Raw genomic sequence first — 21408 nt, 5'->3', positions numbered from 1 at the left:
TGTGTGTGGTGAATTGGTGAGATGGCAGGAATACTAAAATTTACATTTTTTTTTTTCCCAGAGTAAAGCCTAGCTCATCCTAGATCTAGTACTTAATCATGCACAAGGGCATGAGAATATAAATCTCCACATGATAGCATAGAGACAAGTGATCTATTTTTGTGTGTGCAAGATACTGTACTCCAAAGAAGAGTCCTGAATAAAATTGTCACCGGATGATGCTGTCATGTTGGTGAGATACAAAAATAACAGACGGGGCCAGGCGTGGTGGCTCATGCCTGTAATCCCAACACTTTGGGAGGCTGAAGCGAGCAGATCACAAGGTCAGGAGATCGAGACCATCCTGGCTAATACGGTGAAACCCCATATCTACTAAAAATAGAAAAAATTTCCTGGGCGTGGTGGCAGGTGCCTGTACTCCCAACTACTCAGGAGGCTGAGACAGGAGAATGACATGAGAACCTGGGAGGCAGAGCTTGCAGTGAACCAAGATTGCACCACTGCACTCTAGCCTGGGCAAGAGAGCGAGACACCTAAATAAATACATAAATACATAAATAAATAAATACATAAATAAAAATTAAAATTAAATTTAAAAAAAAACAGACGAGGACCACTCTTATTAAAGTATCTTTTTCCATTTAGTGCTAGTTTGGAAGAATCGTTTTGGCAGATAGAGTTTCAGACAATTAGAGACACAGCATGTTCTGCCCAGTATCTTAGGTAACCCTCACGACAAGGGCTATTAGTCCAGACGTTTACAATTCTCTGCATACATGTAGGACACCATCATTACAAAATATTACATAAGGGTTCAGGATTCCACGTGTGGACACGTTTGGTTGCAAATAGGTGTTATTTATTACCTGATAATAATGTTGGAAAGAGGCAGCATTTCTGCCTATGGGTAGTGATTTCTTCTAGAAATACCAGTGGAAAGATCTGGTTAGATTGTTAACGTTTCTTCATTTCTTCATAGTTGTTCCCAAGATTTGATGTCACCTGTGCTTTTATTTACTCTCCAGATCTCCACACTCTCAGATATTACAAGAGGGGTATTGCAATATTTGAGATTCTCCAAGTATGGTTTCTTTTCCCTCTAAAATAGAGAAAGACATTTGCTATTATTCTATCAACCTCACCTAGCCTAAGGTTTGAGTCTTACACTCAGGAAATGTGTCTTTCTGGATGGAGTTAAAAGTGATTCCATACAAGGTTTCATTCATACCTATCAAGTGCTTAATGGTTAAAGGTTAAACTAACAGCAAGAAAACTAAGATATTGAGTGCATACAATTAAATAATCTGTTTTAAATCTGAGAAGATTTTTCAAGTCAAACCTAGAAGTTGTCTCCTTGTATAGATGGGCAATGGTTAATACTGTAGGGACCCTAGGGTGTGTGACAGTGCTACATCTAATAGTGAATGTTAGTGACCTTGATAGTAAGAAAATCTTCATGTTTATCTTTTATTTATCACTATTGTTTTTGCTATAATTATAGTAACTAAATAAAATGGTAACTGAGACTCTCTGATATTTCAGAAGGTGTCTCAGTGCATAACCCCATTACAAGAAGTAAAGTAAGAAACATAAATCCTATAAGTATGGTGTATAAAATAATTTTTATCTGATGTCCCTTTTCTTTTTTAAGATATAAAAATACAATGCCTTCTTTGTGAGTACACTGAGGGCAGGTGCTTTGTGTCAGGATTGTTTGATCTGTTTAAAAGTATTTTGAGTTTCAGGTCCCTATGTTAGGAAGGGAGCCAAAGCTGCTTGAGATTCTTTTTTTTTTTTTTTTTTTTTTTTTTGAGGCGGAGTCTCGCTCTGTCGCCCAGACTGGAGTGCAGTGGCCGGATCTCAGCTCACTGCAAGCTCCGCCTCCGGGTTTCCGCCATTCTCCTGCCTCAGCCTCCCGAGTAGCTGGGACTACAGGCGCCCGCCACCTCGCCCGCTAGTTTTTGTATTTTTAGTAGAGACGGGGTTTCACCGTATTAGCCAGGATGGTCTCGATCTCCTGACCTCGTGATCCGCCCGTCTCGGCCTCCCAAAGTGCTGGGATTACAGGCTTGAGCCACCCCGCCCGGCCGAGATTCTTTTATAAGATAATATAGTTAGCTGTTTCACCAAACCTGGATATCCACAATCCTGAAAAACGTGTAATGCCTAAAAATTCTTTTAGATGTTTGATTGTTTTGGAAATGGGAAAGAAGGAGAAAGTATAATTCTTTCCTTTACTAATGTTTTGTTTTTTCAACAGCCTTATTAATGAGACAGAGGTTCTGATCTAGCCTCCATTCTTTATTGTGTTCCTGTACCTCTAATATTTGGGTGTTGTAAAGACAGTGGCAGGGTTTAAGAAAGTATTTAGCCTTTAGATTATCCCTGATTGCTTCTAGTCTCTCTTCTAGCTTTTGGCTGTAAAAGATATTGCCTACTGCTAGGGTAAAAATGAAACTCTTAAGGCTAATCTGGATGAGTATAGCAGTTGTAGCTTAGCAAATTATTCCTTGATGTGGCCAGACTTCTGGGTTAAAATTGGTTTTAACCAGTGGGAGACAAAGAGCTTTGTCCTGAATCCATTAGAATGATGGTGGCCATATAAGCTAAAATTGCCTAGTAGAAAAATTGAAACTTTCAAGAATAATTAAATTGAGATATTTAAATACTAGATCTCCACAACTACAACTGAGGGGTTTAGAAAATATCCTCTCTATTTTTGCATAGTAACAAACTATCTGCATTCTGTACTCCCCTGAAGTTTATTCTTTAACACAAGTGCTTCTTTGATGCAAGACTCTGAAGAAAAAAAATGGCTTATATTATAGGGCACAAAGACATAGTCCTATTATGAGCAAGAGTTCTGACCTTCTTGGAAAAAAACACAATTTCAATAATATCCAATGACAAAATCTTGATTTACTATTCCAGACAACCCAATTCTTTGTAAACATTGTAAAATTAACACTGTTTTCTTGGCAACCATAGCAGGCAAGTCTACAAAAGGCATTTTCTAAACTCAGAGAAATAAACTTTTAGAGAATTCTCAAATGCAACTTTTGGGTGCTCTATCTGCTTCCCTTATAAAAGGTTCCCAGCAGCCATTATATCAGCTCCTTCAGTTGCGTCACCAAAAAGTTTACAATTCAGGGTTTCAGAAAATGTTCAATAAACATGATGCTACTAAGGTTCAAGTTTGGAGTTTTTTTGTTTTTTGTTTTTGTTTTTTTTTTTCCTCTCACACTAGGCCATTAAATAAATTAAATAAAAAAGACTTAAGAAAGTTATCTGAGGACCCCAATAAGTATATGGAAGCTTCTAAAAATCTAACCCAAGTGTTTAATCTTATATGAAGTAATGCTACTTCACATAAGTAGCTTTATATTATCTTATAATTTAATTGAGATTGTTTTTTATTATACTTTAAGTTCTAGGGTACATGTGCATGACGTTTATATCACGTATAACTCCCCAATGCAATCCCTCCCTCCTCCCCCCTCCCCATGATAGGCCCCAGTGTGTGATGTTCCCCTTCCCATACTAGATCTCCACAACTACAACTGAGGGGTTTAGAAAATATCCTATTTCTGCATAGTAACTATCTGCATTCTGTACACTTGTAAGCTGTACACTTGTAAGCTGTATCCTAACTTCTCTCAAGAAACAGGCAGTGCTAAAGGCAGCAGAGAGATTTGTAAATGAAGAGCAAGTATTCTGTAACCAGTCAAATTTTTTTTTAAAAAAAGTCAAAAGTAAATAAAATAATAAAATAGAGACTGAAACCTCATTTCCATTGAAAGAGAAACAATGCTTTTTGAAAATCTGAATTAGATCCCTAGAGGTCCTAAGTGAAAAAAAAATACACTTTTTAATGGGCATATTAAGAGACTTGCAAAAAAAAACCCAGAAATAAACATTTTAATTACTCCAAAATGTTCTTGTTGAATCAGAAACAAGATAAAAATTTATCATCCTTTTTGGAAAGGCTGAGAAAACGTTAGTGAAACACATCTTTCTATTTCTTAATTCAACTGAGACACAGATAATCTTAAAATAAAAGTTTATTTATCAAGCAGCTCTTAATTTTAGAGCGAAACTACAAAAGCAGTCTGTGGAATCAGATAGCATATTGGAAAAACTTTTTGGATTTGTTTTTTCAGTATGCCACAAGAAGAAACAGGAGAAGGAGGCCCAGGAAAATGAGTAGATATACAAGAAAATAAAAGAGGCATTAGTGGCCACTTTATAGGCCTATAAGATCTATAATCCCCAAGTACACTTGCTAGTTGCCACTGTTGTGGCAAGCTGGAACACTTCACAAAGGCTTGCCCAGGCATCCAGAAGATATTTTAACCCTGTCCAGCTTGTGATGGAGACCACAGAAGGATCTTTGTTTAGAGATATAGGTCACTATGTCCAGAGTCAGTCTTCAGATGATCAAGCAGAACTCAACTGTTGTGGTTCTCAATTTTCCAGCTTCAATGGCTGTAACTATGTTCAGAATTTGTTCCTTCCGGTGGGTTCTTTGTCTCACTGACTTCAAGAATGAAGCCACAGACCCTCGTGGTGAGTGTTACAGTTCTTGAAGACAGTGTGTCTGGAGTTTGTTTCTTCTGATGTTCAGATGTGTCCAGAGTTTCTTCCTTCTGGTAGACTTGTGGGCTCCCTGACTTCAGGAGTGAAGTCACAGACCTTCACAGTGAGAGTTACTATTCTTAAAGGTGGCGCATCCAGAGTTGTTTGTTCCTCATGGTGGGTTGGTGGTCTTGCTGACTTCAGGAGGGAATCTGTAGACCTTCACTTTGAGTGTTGCAGCTCATAAACGTAGTGCAGATCCAAAGGGTGAGCAGCAACTTGATTTATTGTGAAGAGGAAAGAGCAAAGATTCCACAGCATGGAAGGGAACTGCCACTGCTGGCTCCCATGGCCAGCTTTTATTCCTTTATTATTTGGCTCCACCCACATTCTGCTGACTGGCCTATTTTACAGAAAGCTGATTGCTCCATTTTACAGAGAGCTGATTGTTTCATTTTTACAGAGTGCTGACTCGTGCATTTACAAGCCTTTATCTGGACACAGAGCACTGACTGTTGCATTTACAAACCTTTAGTTAGAAAGAAAAGTTCTCCAAATCCCCACCCAATTAGTAGACACAGAGTACTGACTGGTGCATTTATAATCCTTTAGTTAGACAGAAACATTATCCAAGTCCCCACCAGAGTCAGGAGCAAAGCCAGTTTCACCTCTCAATACCCCCTCTTAACAGGATATTGCAAGTGCTGTTGGGAACTTGGCCAATGACCACTCCAGCTACTTCCTGTTGGATAGGGGTGAAGAAGGCACCCTGCAGTTGTAGTGTCCTCCAGAGAGGAACCCTTTAGGCCCATGGAAGGGCCAGTGGGTCCATCCAGGGGTTCTCAATAGAATTTGTTAATTGAGCTCATTTGGGGTTCCATTTGTAAGACCATCTATAGCTTGATGGCCTCAATCCTGGAGGAAACAAATTTGACAAGTAGTTTAAAAATACAGGACCCAAGGTGAGTAATAGCAAGATAGCTGTCATGGGACCTAGACAGGGGAGAAGCTATGTTCCCCAACTCCAGAAGTTAGTACAAGAGTTTGAAAGGCATTTTCTGATTCCAGAAGCCTTTTTCTGTAAATGCCAGGTGGCATCTTGTACTGTCCCTGACTGATTAGTGTAAAAACAACACACTTTCACTAAGAAGGTGCAAAGTCCTCTTTTCTCAACAATGAGGAGATCTAGGTCTCAGCAGTTTTGGAGAGAGACTGCTGCTAGAGTCTATTTGGGATTGTAGAATAAGGATAGATTTTGTTATTTCTTGCAAACTATCTGAAAACTCCTTTGAGAGTGCATGGTAGTAGGATAATGAAGTAGATAAACTGGCTATTCCAGTTCCTGTAGCAGTGGCCATTTCTAATCCTATAAGTAGGGTATTAGTTTTTTGGACCTGTGCTGAAGGACTTGAGCTTTGAGGGGGAAATGATAGGGTCTGATTGCCATAAGATTAGAAGTTAGGATAATTAATTACACTGTTACTTTTTAGCCAAATTTATTTTTTGTTGAAAACCTTATAAGTTTGGTATTTTGATTATTCTTTGCTTTTAATAAGATCTTGGTCAGTCCATATTAACTTAGAATTGGTATAGATGGCTCTGTCCTGATTCTGTAAGTACTTTAAGATTTGGCTGATGCAAACAGCTCACAAATTTGAGCAGACCAATTATTAGGCAATTTTCCTAATTCTGCTTGTAAAAGTTTCCTTATCATTTACTGAATAACCATTGTGTCTTTTTTCCTTAATCACCAGGGAGGAACAGTCTATTGTCCTGTCCTGAAGGGGTTCCTCCTAGATCTGGTCGGACTTTTGTATAGTAATTAATTAAGATTTAGATCTCCCTTTTAGAAAACTTGCTGGGTTAAGGATTTTTGATAGGAAGGTTACAGGTTGTCAGTGACCTCAGTTTTTTTGGGCTCCGCCCTTGTTTACCTGTCAACAAGTGGTATTGGAATGTTTTAGGGTTATGGAGAAGACCTTCAATTATCAATTGTAGGTTTTAAATTTACCCTGACTTTTAAAGGAATATGGTACACTGTTTTCTCTTTACTACTTACATCTCTTTGACTCCTTTGTCTCTTTCTCTCTTTCCTTCTCTGTTTGACTTCCTGTCTGTCTCTTCTCTGTCTCCTTCTGTTTGGCTTCCTATCTTTCTCTTTCTCTGCTGGTCTTTCCCCACCTCTGCCAGTCACTTACGCTGCTGTTCTCCCCTCTCCTTCCCTTTTAATGACTTCAGAAATTTAAGACTCTCACCTTGTTGGGTTTTTGCACTAAGTGCAGTAACTCCATGATTTCCTTGTATTTAATGGGGGTTTCCCCAGAGGTTAGGAACTCCCTTTCTTTCCATATTGCAGCATGGGCATGTAGGATTAGATAAGCATACTTGCTATTGGTATACACTTTTATTCTTTTTCCCTTTCCCAGTTCTAAGGCTTGAGTAAGTGCCACTAGTTCTGCTAACTGGGTGCTGGACCCTGGGGGGAAAGGCTTACTTTCAAGTATGGTTACATCAATAACTATGGCATAACCTGCTCTTCGTATCCCATTCTCCACAAATGAACTGCCATTAGCATATAGGCTAAGATCAGGATTAGCCAAAGGGACTGCCAAGAAATCATCTCAGGCGACATAAGTCTGGACCACATCCTGTTAACAGCCATGCTCGAACACTCCCCATTCTCTGGGAGGAAAGTGGCAGGGCTGAGGGCTGCACATATACGCACTTGAAGCACCAGTCCCTCAAGGTGTAGCACCTGGTATCTAAGCAGCCGTTGTCTGATAGCCATAAATTTCCTTTGGCACCTAGTATGCCATTTACATCATGAGTAATCCAGATGGTGACATCCTTTCATCATATTTTTTGATAGCCTCTGACACTAAGATGGCCACCACTGCAACTACCCATAAACATTGAGGCCAGTCTTTCACTACTACATCAATTTCCTTACTTAGGTATGCCACTGGTGTGGGGTTGTCCCACAAGTCTGAGTAGGGACTCCAAGAGCTATTCGTGCTCTTCCTATGACATATAAAGAAAACTTTCATTCTGTGTGAAGGTTTAAGACTGGAGCTTGAGTTTGTTTCTTCCAATGCCCAGATTTCAAGGTTGATTCCCTCCTCAAGCAGGGGACAACAAATGGGTAACTTGTTCCCCATGTTCATGTAGATAATAGCGCCAGCTCTGGCTAACATATCCTTCCCTAATAAGGGTGTGGGACTTTCAGGCATAACAAGAAAGACATGTAAAAAGAGAAAAGTCTCCCAATTACAACTGAGGAGGTGGGAGAAATACCTGGTTACAGGCTGTCCTAGCATTCCTCTGATGGTAACAGCTTTTGAGGACGGTTGTCCAGGGCAGGAGATTAACACTTAGAATGCTGCACCAGTGTCCAGGAGAAGTCAATTTCCTGGGCTTCAATGGTTAAACATACCCGGGGCTCAGTGAGGGTGATGATATGAGCTGGCACTTGCTCCCGGCACCCTCATTCCTGTTGTTGGATCATCTTTTTAGGGGCTTCTGGTCCAGGGAATCTTTTTCCTCCAGGGCAGTACACCTTCCAGTGATTGACTCAGCACAGCAGACATGGATGAGGGTGGCAGCTTGTTTCTTGTTGCACAGTCTTTTTTAAAGGATCCTTATAAACCACACTGATAACAAGCCCTACTAGGTGATTGGCCTGCTCCGTTTTCTGTCCTCTCTGAACCACCAAGTTTGTCTGTCTGAGGGTCATGACTAAGGCTGCAACCTTTCTCTGGTCTTGCTTTTCCTTTTCTGACTGTTTTTCTTGATCCTTATTATGGAACACTGAAGTTTCCAGGTTTAATAATGCCTCCAGATTTTGTTCAGGGCCCAGGGCTTGCTTTTGAAGCTTTATCCTGATATCTGCAGCTGATTGGGTAATAAACTTACCTTTTAGAATCCATTGATCCTCGAGTGATTTGGGTGAAGGAGAGGATATTTTCTTTAGGCCTCCCATAGCTGCTCAAGGAAGGCAACAGGATTTTCTTCCTTTCCCTGAGTTATGGTAGACATCATTGAATAATTCATGGGCTTTTTCCTAATTTTCTTTAGTCTTTCTAGAACACAGGTCAACAGATATATATGCCTCTAGTCTCCATGATCTGAGTCAAGGTCCCAGTGGGGATTCATTCTGGGGAAGGCTTGCTGACTGGAAGGGATTTCTCTCCTTCTTTGGCTGTCATTCTATCACCTACTTGACTAAGATACCATGTTATCTCCAAATTATCAGGCTGCAGCTGAAGGCACATTCTTTTCATTAAAGGCCACGGTTTGATGTAACAAAAGAATGACATCTTTCTAAGGGAGATCAAAGGTTTGCCCTAGACCCTGTAGGACATCTATGTATCTATCAGGATCATCTGAAAACTTCCCCAGATCTGCCTTGATCTGCTTTAAATTAGAGAGGGTGAAGGGGACATGTACCCAGGTTGGGTCAGATTCCCCTCACCCTACAGCTTGAAGGGGACATAACTGATAGCCCAGGGGGTTTTGTGGTCCTTTGGAGATTTATTTGCTTGTTTTTTTCTGGGTGGAGGAGATTAGAGGAGGCTTATCATTAATAGGAATGGGAGCTACAGGTAAGTTAGGATATGGGGGTAAAATTGCGTGCTCTGCATAGTTGTATATTCTCCCTCAGTAAAAAGAAAGCTTGGACATAAGATATTCCAATCCATTTGCCTCCCCTCCTACAGAAAAGATCAAGTTGCAGGATAGTACTGTAATTTATACTTCCTTCAGGTGGCCATTTTTCCCATCAGAGAGAGTACTGGGGCCAGGCCATAGTGCACAAAAAGATAAGCCACCTCTTTTTCAGCATTTGCCAGTTAAATTGGGCCCAATGGCTTACGATGCATTTCAGGTGTGGGCCTGTTGATGCCTGAGTGTTTTCCATCTGAAAGACAAAACTGCCCACAGTTTTTGTTTGTTTCTCTCCCTGCCCATGAACCTGCAACAATCCCTGGACACTACTGACTGGAATAGTTGCACTCGCCAACACAGCAGCAGAAACACCTCCTGCTAAGAACCCACAACAGTCCTGTACCCTGATGATCGGAAGAGTTGTGCCCACCAGTGCAGCAGCAGAAACACTAGTTTTCCTCCTAGACCAAAAGGAAGATGAAGGAAGGTTGGATTTAGTGACTGTTACTGACACATTCTCAAAAATCTGCACCCTTGCCTGTCCTCCTAGAACACAAGGATGACCAAGAAGAAATGGATTTAATGGCCCTTACTAACCCATTCTCAAAAACCTCTTAGAGTCCTAAGCATTCTCCTGTTAGTATTGGGACTTTACCCCTGTCCTATAATGATGTTATGCCACAAAAATGGAGTGGAGGGCCATACCCTGAGGGAGGGAAGGGATCTCTAGAGTTGAAAGAGTGATGCCTTTTGTCCTCACTTACATGAATAGGAAGGATATAATTTCTGACGCTCCCCATGTCCTAGCTTCAGGAATAGCTTTTGTTAGGCCTGCTTGCCTGAGGAGGGATCTTAAAATTCCAGATAGTCCCCCCTACAATGGGGTCTTGGGCAAAAATTATGTCTTTCTGATTGGTGAGTCCAAGTGCCTAAAGAAGGTAACAGAGTCCTGAAGTTTGTCCTAGAAATCATTGTGATAGGAGAAACTAGAAAAGCATCAGAGACAGGCAGTGGTTTTTAGAAGAAGGACTGGCCTCAGAGAAGAGAGGAAGTTTGTCTGGCATGTATTAGGACCCAGGAGATGAGGGTCAGGATATATAGGATAGATGGGTGACTTTCACTTGGGCAACCTGACTTTGAGAGGTCTGTTTATGGCTGCAGAGTCAGAAAACTTGTCAGGACCCTGGAGCTCAAGGTCTTTCCACTCTGTCAACCCTCAGCTCAGTCCAGAAGTACAGGAAAAGTGGAAACTTGTTCCAAGTAAGCCAATGCTCCAAACTCCAAAGAGTTAGGGTTTATTAGAGAGCCCTTTTCCAAAGCCTGACACCCGTGTCTTTAGTCTGGTGGCTGTGCTAATTGCTTTTAATTGGCCAACAGATGTCTGGTATTTAGACCCCAAATTCTAAGAAAAAATAGGACAGAATAGCAAGTGAAAGAGGTCCAATGGTACTCACCTCTTGGCAATAGTTTATGATCCCTTCGTGGTCACCAATATCTGTCTGGAATTGGTTCCTTCCAATGGGTTCTTGGTCTCACTGACTTCAAGAATGAAGCTGCAGACCTTCATAGTGAGTGTTACAGTTCTTGAAGATGATGTGTCTGGAATTTGTTCCTTCTGATATTCAGATATGTCTGGAGTTTCTTTCCTCTGGTGAGTTCTTCGTCTCACTTGAGTTCAGGATTGAAGCCACAGACCTTCGCAGTGAGTGTTACAGTTCTTAAAGTTGGCATGTCCAGAGTTGTTTCTTCCTTCTGGTGGGTTCGTGGTCTTGCTAACTTCAGGAGGGAAGATGCAGACTTTCGCATTGAATGTAACATCTCATAAAGTTGGTGTGTCTAGAGTTGTTTGTTCCTCACTGGGGGTTGATGGTGTTGCTGGCTTCAGGAGGGAAGTTGCAGACTTTCCCATTGAGTGTTACAACTCATAAAGATTGTGCAGACCCAAAGAGAGAGTAAAAGTAAAAAGCTCTTTACAGTGAAAGTGGGGGGTAAGTGGTTTGCCTACTATAAGACTGGCTTTGATAAAGACACAAAGTAAATAAATATCCTTAGTTTTCTTGGAGAAATCATTACTCAGCTTGTCCCTGAACATTGGCCTGGGATTCATCAGGAGGTGAAGTGATGATTCATAGATGCAACGTACCTTGGCCTTCACCCTTGACCCTGAACCAAATAGGAGATGAAGTGAAATCTTGACCTGAAACCTTGGCCTGATCACATGCTGAAGTGACGTTTCATGTCCAAGATAATTAAGGAACCTGGACAGAAAGTATAGGTAGGACAAAGTTTAATAAGTAAAAGAAGAAAGCTCTCCACATTAAATAGGGGGTCCATGAGAGTTTTGAAATATAAGGCTGGAAAGAGAGAAATGTTCTGAGTTGTATGTGGGCTATCTTGTAGAAAACACTAATCAGTTTGGTTCAGGACCTGACGTGGGACAAATCAGAGGCTGAAGTAAAAGCATTGTCTGGGACACTGGGTCTGGAGCTTCTGCTGGAAAAACCATAAGCTGAAGGGATGATTCAGAAACACTTGGCTCATAGTTCAAAGCATGTACAAAATAGAAAAGTGTCCCAACAGATTCCACTGGAGCCTACCATGTATCATGCCCACACAGACAGAATTGTCTACTTTTTGAAGCTTGCTGATTATACAAATAACAAAAGTATTTCTACATTTGGTCTTGTTCCCCTATCTGTGCACCTGTGCATATGTTTTAGGCAAAAACCAGAAAGGAATTTTCTTTTTTTTTTTTTTTTTTTTTGAGGCAGAGTCTTGCTCTGTCGCCCAGGCTAGAGTGCAGTGGCTGGATCTCAGCTCACTGCAAGCTCCGCCTCCCAGGTTCCCGCCATTCTCCTGCCTCAGCCTCCCAAGTAGCTGGGACTACAGGCGCCCGCCACCTCGCCCGGCTAGTTTTTTGTATTTTTAGTAGAGACGGGGTTTCACTGTGTTCGCCAGGATGGTCTCGATCTCCTGACCTTGTGATCCGCCCATCTCGGCCTCCCAAAGTGCTGGGATTACAGGCTTGAGCCACCGCGCCCGGCCAGGAATTTTCATATTCTTCCCTGTTTTCTTATTAGTGCAGCTCCGAACATATCTTTGGCTTTCCTCCTCTTCTAGTTCCCTAATAGGTGCCTACAACATCATTTTTCAGGTTGTTTCTCTGCTTAAAAGAGTTTTACCTAGGATCCTTCCTAGTTTTCTGTTTTTTATTTCCTCCCACCTCATGAAGGTAATTTTAATGTGTTTTGTGCATAAAACAAAGCTTGTGCTAAGGAATCTTCTGTGGAGTTTTCCACTTGTTTCATGTCCTCACTAAAGTTTCACATTGGAGTATATTTAAAGTTTTTGTATTGGCAATGTTCAACCTGCCCTTTTTTTCTTTTAAAATTAACTACTTTGAAATAGGGAGTAAGTTGTTTTAATTCTTAGATCATTTGGTAGAATTTAACAGTTGAACACTCTGGCCCTCAGGCTTTCTTTTTAGTAGCTGTAAGATTGTGAAGTATGTTTGATGTTTGCATGTCTGATTTTCTGCATAGAAATACTGAATTCTTTGGAATCTCCAAATTGCTGTCTTTTTATATGCTAATAACTGACAGCTTCAGGTTGGGGCTTGTCAATAAAAAGACAGATGCACGATTAGATGGCCAGAACTCTCAGGTTCACCCTGCATTATTTTGGAAAGGGAGAGTTGCTGCAGGTACTGGCAGCGTCAGCCTATTTAGGGGGGCTGCTGAAAAAATGCCAGGTGCAGTGAGGCAGGGGCAGCCAGGGTTCTGCCCTCTATGAAACTGATGGGAACAAAGAACAGGCAGAAGCCATAGCCACAGCCAAGTGGAATTATTAGGAATCTTACCTGCTCAGGAACAGTTGTAGCTGCTTAGTCACAGCTGCAGACTCAGGCATCCCTGTGTTTACTGGGGTCCGGAAAGCCATCCTTCCCAAAAAGTCTCTGAAATGCCTGCTCTCACTGTCTGGTCTCTCCCAGCTCCTAGTTCCCCTGCTAATGTTGAAGAAATTTTTTGGCCAAGCCTAGGTGCTGTTATGACCTGAACGGGTGTGCTTACATTTGAGGTTGTGCTGAAATAAAAATCATCTGCCACATTGGTTTTCTCTAGTCTTTGGACCCCAGGGAGCATAGGAGGCTCTAGAGTTGGGTAGGGACTAAGGGAAGCTTGGTATAGGCCTTCAGGTTTCTCTTTACAAAAACAGCCTTGGCACCATGAACTGTGTAGCAGGAGACAGGCCCCTAGGCAGAAAGATTCAGTTTCTCATTGAAACTCCATCTTTAATCCATGGATTTTCTGAAGACTGGGGTCCAAGCTGCATGTTCTAGAGATGAGGGTGAGAAGTTATGTCTCTTTCTGGGCTCCACAATGGCCACCCACTGACCAATCAGCACAATATTTCTTCCCACTGAAGCTCCTATCCAGAGTTAGGCAGATGGTGGATAACCTGCTTATGAAGTGGAGCTACCAACTGTGGGTCTCATCTCCACTGAGAGTTTTACACTTACTGGAATTACATGCCTGCAGTTAGATAGGTCTCCTCTCCATTAAAGGCTGCAGAAATAGCTCAAAAAACTTCCTGTAGGTAAAAGTTTGCCACTATACATCTCCTCCTTACTAAGGGCTGCAGAGATGTCAGCACAACCTGCCTGCAGATTGAAGCTCTTTACTCTGGTTCTTCTCTTCACTGAGTGTTGCACAGATAAATGGGTGTCCTGCTTGTAAAAAGGAACTGCCCACTTTACATCTCCTGCAAACTCTACTGTCACTCAATAAAGCATGTATTTATCATCATTATTTTTTAGTTGTTTACACACCTCATTCTTCCTGGACATCACAGAAGGACTCAGGACTGAATGCAAAACTGACAATTAGTAACACAAGCAGGGCTGAAACTCACAAACTCTCACTTGCCACATTGTTGCTTACCAAAAAAAAAAAAAAAAAAAAAAAAGACAGCAAAGCTTTGAGCCTAAAAGAACTCAGACCTAAACTTTCCCAAGATAGAGTTGTGACACCCTTTTTTGGACTTTGCGGTTTCTGGCATTTCTAAGCTTCTGGATTCCACTGCATTCCCCAGTGCCTGCAGCTTGTGATACGCCAAATTCAGCCAAAGATCTTCAGGGAGCTGGCCCCTGTGTCATCTCCTGGACCTGCTCACCTCATCATAGCCAATGTGCCTAGTTGTGTGCGGTGGTTGGACTCAACCATCACTCACTCATGCACCTATCTCTATGCCTGTGACAAAGGTCACATTGATCACCATTAGCCAGTGGATTACTTAATCATACCTACAGAATGGAGCCTCCATAAAAACCCAAGAGTACAGGATTCCAAGAGCTTCTGGATAGCGGAACATGTAGCGTGTTCTAAGATATTGTGTGCACATAAAAGCAGACACCAGTAATTTTAAATGTCGCATATAGTGTACATATTTTTTCTTTGCTTTGAAAGAAATCTCTGCCTTTAATAATACATTCAGAATTTTAACTTATTAAATAGAATATATTCAAAGTTAACCCAAAAGTATATGTTGTAAACATTAACACTTAGATATTTCTACCAAAATGATTCCATGATTTACTAATATTGTACAAGTTTTGCTTCAGAGAGATAAATTTCTTCATGTTAACTGGGTAAAAACTAGAAATGTATAAAGAAAAAGAAAGTGATTGATATTTCAGCATACATTGTAACTTAGGTTCAGTTTGGGAGAATAATCATCAGTGAATTTTGTGTTGGAAATATGTATCCTAAAATAACTATCCTTTTAATCTAGAATTGTGTGTCTTTGTGGTATTTGTACCACTACAAATTGAAGGGCATCATCTCAGATATTTCTGTGTCTCTATTTTGGGGAAAGGAGCACAGGCTGTGTCATACCCTGTTAAACTCTGCATTGTAGAATATAAAAATTAAAAAATAAATTATCTGTTTTTTGCTCATTCAGTGTAATAAATAAAAATTCTGGTTTTTTAATATAGAGTAATTGCTACATATAAAAATTAGAACTTGAAAGAGCAGTCAAGTACTCATCAGTCTGCTTTTATATGTGGGCTTGTATGTGCATACAATTATGAGATTTTGGCAAATAAGCTGTTTCATTGTTTATTTTAAAGTTACAGTTACTTAAAACTTCCTTGATAATATTATGAATAGCTTGGATATTCCTATTTCTCCTTCCAAGCCTTAGGTATAGGGGAAATTGTTTTGGGTTGTGAAGATGGTTTAGGACATCTTGAAGCTAATGATGTCTTCTACTTAGCTCAGTTATTGTGTCTAAGTAAACAGACTGACAATTAAAACTCACCAATTATATTTTGCACTTACATTAACATGGATTGTATCCCTTGGGCCAAGTCCCAGATTTTCTTCAGCACTTCGCACTCTCTCTCTTATTGGTTTGTTACAACTCCATCTTAGTATTACAACAAGCAAGGGCCTTATATTCCTCCAGCACAACCGGATTGCATGAGGCAAGCTTGTTAATATGAATCATAACCTCTTGCGTGAAAATTGAGGTCCAAAACACCTGAGAGACCAGACTTTTGGCACATGGCTCCTATACTGTCAGCTTTCACCCACCAATCAACACTTTATTGGCAAATGCTTCATTCATCATCTTGGGAAACCTAACACTAGAAAGGCATCTAAACTCTGTCCAAATGTCACATAAGAGTCTGAAATCAAGGCTTTCATTAGCCTAAATCAAGTGACAAAGAGACTATATTGATGCACCTAGTGCCATGGCTGGCCCGTTGACTGATACAACTATAGGGTTTTTGTTTGTTTGTTTGTTTGTTTGTTTGTTTTTGTTTGTTTGTTTGTTTGTTTGAGACGGAGTCTCGCTCCTCGCCCAGGCTGCAGTGCAGTGGCGCGATCTTGGCTCACTGTAAGCTCCACCTCCCAGGTTCACACCATTCTCCTGGCTCAGCCTTCTGAGTAGCTGGGACTACAGGCGCCCACCACCACGCCCAGCTAATTTTTTGTATTTTTAGTAGAGACGGGGTTTCACCGTGGTCTTGATCTCCCGGCCTTGTGATCCACCCACCTCGGACTCCCAAAGTGTTGGGATTACAAGTGTGAGCCACTGCGCCCAGCCAACAATAGGCTTTTTTAATGGAATAAACATATTGACAAAATTCTTGATGTTGTCCAACATTTCAATGCTTGTTCTGTTTCTGTCATTTCTTAATTGCTTCACGAAGTACCCAAAATCAAGAACAGAGCAAGACACTGTCAGCTGCACTGAACAGCACAAGCTTGCTATCATCCACAGCAGCCCTATTCAGGGCATTCATGATTTATTTCATTACTTCTGTATTCAGTGTGTTTTTCTTCTGTCCATCTCATTGATACCAATATCTAGATGAATACATCCCCTTTCCTCACTACAATGTCTCTGTATCTGCTGGCACTTTCTGTTAGCCTTCTGGCGAAATACATCATCTTGATAAATTGTTGGTCTCTTTTATCACCAATAACCTATTTTCACCCACCTCTCACTCTTGGAACAGGTGTATGCATATTTGCTGTTCCATTGGATGTTAATGGGTCCGTTAATACCAATACACCTTCCTTGTTAGCTGAGGCTGTGGCCATGGATGCAGTAGTAACTGAGACAGACATCTGAGACATTAGTGGCCTTTTTTATATTCCAGTTGGTACTGCACTGGGATCTGATAAAACTTTGATAGGCTTTTCTGCTGCCACTTTGGATACCCCTGTGTCCTGCTAACCTGGTGCAATAGGGTTTAATTTGTCAAGTTCCTGAAGGTCACTCACTGTTCTTGCTGTTAAAGGGGCTCTGAGGTACAAGTGTCTTGACAGTTGAATTTACCATCTCCATATTCTTTGCGTGAAAGAGAAGTGAAGCTGCATTTTTCCTAACGTTCTGGCTGGGCAGCTGTCATTTGGACTTGTAGAGTTTGCCAGTCAACAGCATTTTAGGAGAGTTCTTAGAAAAGTTGGTGTTGGTAGATCTGGAAGCTCTTTTTCTGGCATTGTTTGACAAAATTCTACTTGTTTTTGCCTGTGTCCTTTTTTTTCTGCTTTTCAGTCTGTCATCTGTTAAAGACATAAATACATTTTTCACAGTTCATGAGGTGCTGCTCTGGTTCCCAAGTGTCACTCTCTTTGTCATAACCTTTCCTCAGAACCAAATACTCTGTCTTCCCATTTTTATCTTGTCTTGTGTAAACAATAGTTTCAACCTCAGACTCCTGGGAGCCCATGAAGAAGAGACAGATTTGGGACAGTTGCTGTGCCAAATGTGTTTCAGTTAGGTCTTCACATACTTACATTTTTTCTGCCTCTAGCACTTTATCAATTGCTGAGTATGTATGAGCTTCTTCCACTTTGTGACCACTGTTGTAGTAAAAGTTGTATTAAGGAACAGCTATGCTATATACCTCAGGCTCTCCACAGTTACTCCCTGATGGGATGGCCTGGGCTTGGTTTCATGATGCTAAGATAGCTGGCTTCTCAGGTAAGTGAATTCACCACTCCTACTCTGGTGTAGTGCAGAAAGCTTTCTACCTTTTCTACCTGCCTGTTACTCTTTCCTTTATGGTTGCTCTGACAATTACGTCGAATGTTCTAAAGTTACAACATTGTTAAAGTTACGCTAATTTACTTTCAATAACATATAAAACCCTTACTCTTGTATATCCTGGCCCCATTATTTTACTTATTGAGTTTTCAAAATTATACTTTTACACATTGAATGTAAAAAACACGTTAGTGATTATATATACATGTAATCACTATATATAATATATAATATAATATATAAGTATTATATATAATATACATAATATAATATATATAAGTATTATATATAATATGTGTGTGTGTTTGAAATTATGTGGAGAACCAATTGTGGAGGTGCACACGTTAAATTTTTATATATATTTTAAAATTATTCATGTATTTATCTTTACCTTAATATATATTATTCACACTGCTATTTAGTGTCCATTCATTTTGCCATGAAGTACCCCATAAAGTGTTTCTCAAAGGGTAGTCTAGCGGTAAAAAAAATCAGCTTTTATCTGGGAATGTCATAATTTCTCTCATACTTTTGATGGACACTTTGAACATAAAATTTCTGATTGAATGTTTTTTATTACATCACTTAGAATATATCAGTCTACTGCTCTCTGGCCTCTGAAATAAGAAATCAGTTGTTTATTTTTGAGGATCCTCTGTACATGACTAGCCAATTCTTTTGCTGCTTTCAAGATTCTCTTTCTCTTTGTTTAAAAAGATTGAATTATCAAGTACATTTCAGTGTGTTTGTTTCAGTTTATCTTACTTGGAGTTTATTGAGTTTCTTGGATGCTTTTTTTCTCACCCTTGTGACATTCTTGACCCCTATTTTTAAAAATCGTCCACTGATTGTCTCTTCTCTTTGAATTTCCAAAATGCATCAATAAGGCTGCTTGATGGTATCCCATATGTTTTAGGCTGTGTTCACATTTCTTTATTTTTTTTCTTTCTCTTCCTTACTTAATAATTTCAACTGGTCTTTTTTTAGGTTTGCTGATAATTGTGTTCTATCTGCTCAAGTCTGCTTTTAAATGTCTGTAGTGAGGCCGGGCACGGTGGCTCAAGCCTGTAATCCCAGCACTTTGGGAGGCCGAGATGGGTGGATCACGAGGTCAGGAGATCAAGACCATCCTGGCTAACACGGTGAAATCCTGTCTCTACTAAAAATACCAAAAACCAGCCAGGTGAGGTGGCGGGTGCCTTTAGTCCCAGCTACTCGGGAGGCTGAGGCAGGAGAATGGCAGAAACCCAGGAGGCGGAGCTTGCAGTGAGCTGAGATCTGGCCACTGCAGTCCAGCCTGGGAGATGGAGCTAGACTCTGTCTCAAAAAAAAAAAAAGTCTGTAGTGGATTTTTATTTCATTGTTTTATTTTTCATCCCTAGAATTTTTTTAGTTTTTAAAATAATTTTACCTCTTTTCATTACTAATTTTTGTTCATGACTGTCTGTGTTATGTTTATTCTATTCCCTTCCCAAGAACATTAATTTAGAAAAATATATGTAGTAAAGCCTGCCATTTGGGCAGTGTAGGAAAAGTTTCTGTAAGTTATTATTATTTTTTCTTAGGATGAGCCCTACATTTCTCTTTCAGTTTATGGTTAGTGATTCTGTTAATGCTGAAAAGGGGCATTTAAATATTAAAATACTGTAAATATTTAACTCAGATTTTCTTTCCCTGTGATTGGCTAGGGTTTTGTTTATTTATCATGTAGGCCCTTGCTGTCCTGGAAATTAGTCCTACTGAACTTCTTAGGTCTTCTTTGAGCCTGCACCCATCTGGGGAAGATATGATTACTACCCTTATTTATCATAACTTTTTATTTATATGTTTATTTTTGAATGTTTTTGTAAACAAATTTCTGTCTTCTTAACAGGAAAAGAAGAAAAATTAGGAAAAAATATTCTTTCTCTTTAAATATTCTTTTTTCTCTTAATATTTGGCATGTATTTACAATTCCAAAATCAAAATTATGAAATCAACATTTATCTAACCATCTAATCCACAGATCCCATTCAAACATTACTTATTTTTTCCAAAATTTTCTTTAGAGTTCAGATTCCAATCCAGGGTCATATATTTGTTACTCCAACTTGGAACAGTTCCTAAATCTCCCTTTCTTTCATGACTATGACATTTTTAAAGGGTAATGCCACTTACATTGCAGAATCTCTCATGACTTATAATTTTGACTTTTGTATATGTTACATCATACAGATGATTTCTCCGAAGAATAGCACATGTGTGTAACTTATAAACAAATAAATGGAGGTACATACTCAATTTTTTAACCAGTGGTGACACATATAGATAAAGGGTTGGAAATCACTTGCTAGGTGATCAGCAAGAGTAACCAGCCACTGTCTAGAAGCTGGGTCATAGAAAGAAGAGAATAGGCAGTTCATATTGAGAATTGTTGTGGGAGACCAGGAGCCTTGAGCTGTTGAATCTTGGTTCTGGATAAGTACACAAGCATTCTTTCTTTAAATATTCTTAAAGTTGCTCAAGCAGAAGGAGGAAAGGCCTGCAAAAGGTTTGTGATTTGCTTTAATGTGACCCCCAGAGCAAATGCCAGAGAAAAGGCAAGTAGGCAAGGTAAAAAAAACCTTTACTGACAAACCAAATGTGAGGGAGGGGCGAGGTTCACCGGCCTCTGGCGGTGGAGGCCGACGAAGTTGCTCCCGCATTCTCTGGGGAGGTTCCTAGGTCCGCACAGGAGCAGGGGCCAAGGAACCTCACTCCGGCACTCTCGGGTGATGTTCCTGCGTCCCACACAGGAGGAGAGGCCGAGGAAGTGAGCACCGCATGGCCCGCCAGGAGCGGCTTTTATGTCCTGGGCCCGGGAGGGGAGGGCAGTGGCGGGACATAGGCAGGGCGGGGGCGGGTCGGTAGGCGTGGTTGGGGGGCTCCGGGTTCTCTCCGTCGGAGGTCGGGTTGCGCCTGCTCAGTGGACCCGTGTCTTTCCTGGGCACGGGAAAGTTGACAGTGAAACCCGGAACTGCGCCATCTTGCCTCCGTTCATCCAAACAGTCCAACCTTTTATTGATAATAGTGATAAGGGGCACCGTGGTCTGTCTGGCTACTTCCTGCTGTTAAGAGACGTCATTAAGGTTGGGGTCTATGGTTGGTATTTGCACGCACGGATGAAGAAGCATCTGGTTGAAGGTGACGCGCGTGATCTCTTGAACTTTGGCTCGGAGAAATTTGATTAAAACCGGAGCAAGACATAAGACAAAACAGAGGATTAGTATGGGAATTAGGAACGAGAGCATCTGCTGTATTACGGGCAGCAGCCATACCGGTGGTCCGGGGCTGAAGGGGGTATTGTAGGTTTTTAATTCTGTTTTAGTCCTGTTTAGGGTTTGGATGTTAGTGTTCACTAGGCCTGACTCGCTTACGTAATAGCAGCATTCTTCTCCTAAGAAAGACATGTTCCTCCTTTTTCGCAGTAAGTAAATCTAATGCTCACTTATTTTGTGCTGCTACCTCGCACTGAGGTAATCTGATGCTGCAGCAGAGGCCGGGCTTTTAGCTGAGCCTCTATGGCCTCTTGGATTGAGCTGCTAGAGATTGGGTAGACTGTACCGAGTGGGCAAGTGCCCCAGTTCCAAG

The 21408-nt window shown here is 40.7% G+C and overlaps 1 long non-coding RNA gene across 3 annotated transcripts in view; it reads left to right on the top strand.

Annotated features, from left to right (window-relative positions):
* Positions 1-18918, top strand: part of LOC117066864 — a 32385-nt gene extending 13467 nt beyond the window's left edge. Inside the window, exon 3 of one of the 3 annotated variants that reach the window (XR_004430561.1) lies at positions 18787-18918. This is a non-coding gene — a long non-coding RNA (uncharacterized LOC117066864). Of the gene's footprint in view, positions 1-61; positions 290-18786 lie in introns of those variants that run through there. The other 2 variants (XR_004430537.1, XR_004430543.1) reach the window with 2 other exon arrangements.
* Positions 18919-21408: the final 2490 nt, after the last annotated feature.

This window comes from Trachypithecus francoisi, unplaced genomic scaffold (genome assembly GCF_009764315.1).
Source record: "Trachypithecus francoisi isolate TF-2019V2 unplaced genomic scaffold, Tfra_2.0 Contig00140, whole genome shotgun sequence".
Lineage (NCBI taxonomy): Eukaryota > Metazoa > Chordata > Mammalia > Primates > Cercopithecidae > Trachypithecus > Trachypithecus francoisi.
Note: the sequence above shows the minus strand (reverse complement) of the source record. Positions and strands in the feature narration are given on the sequence as shown.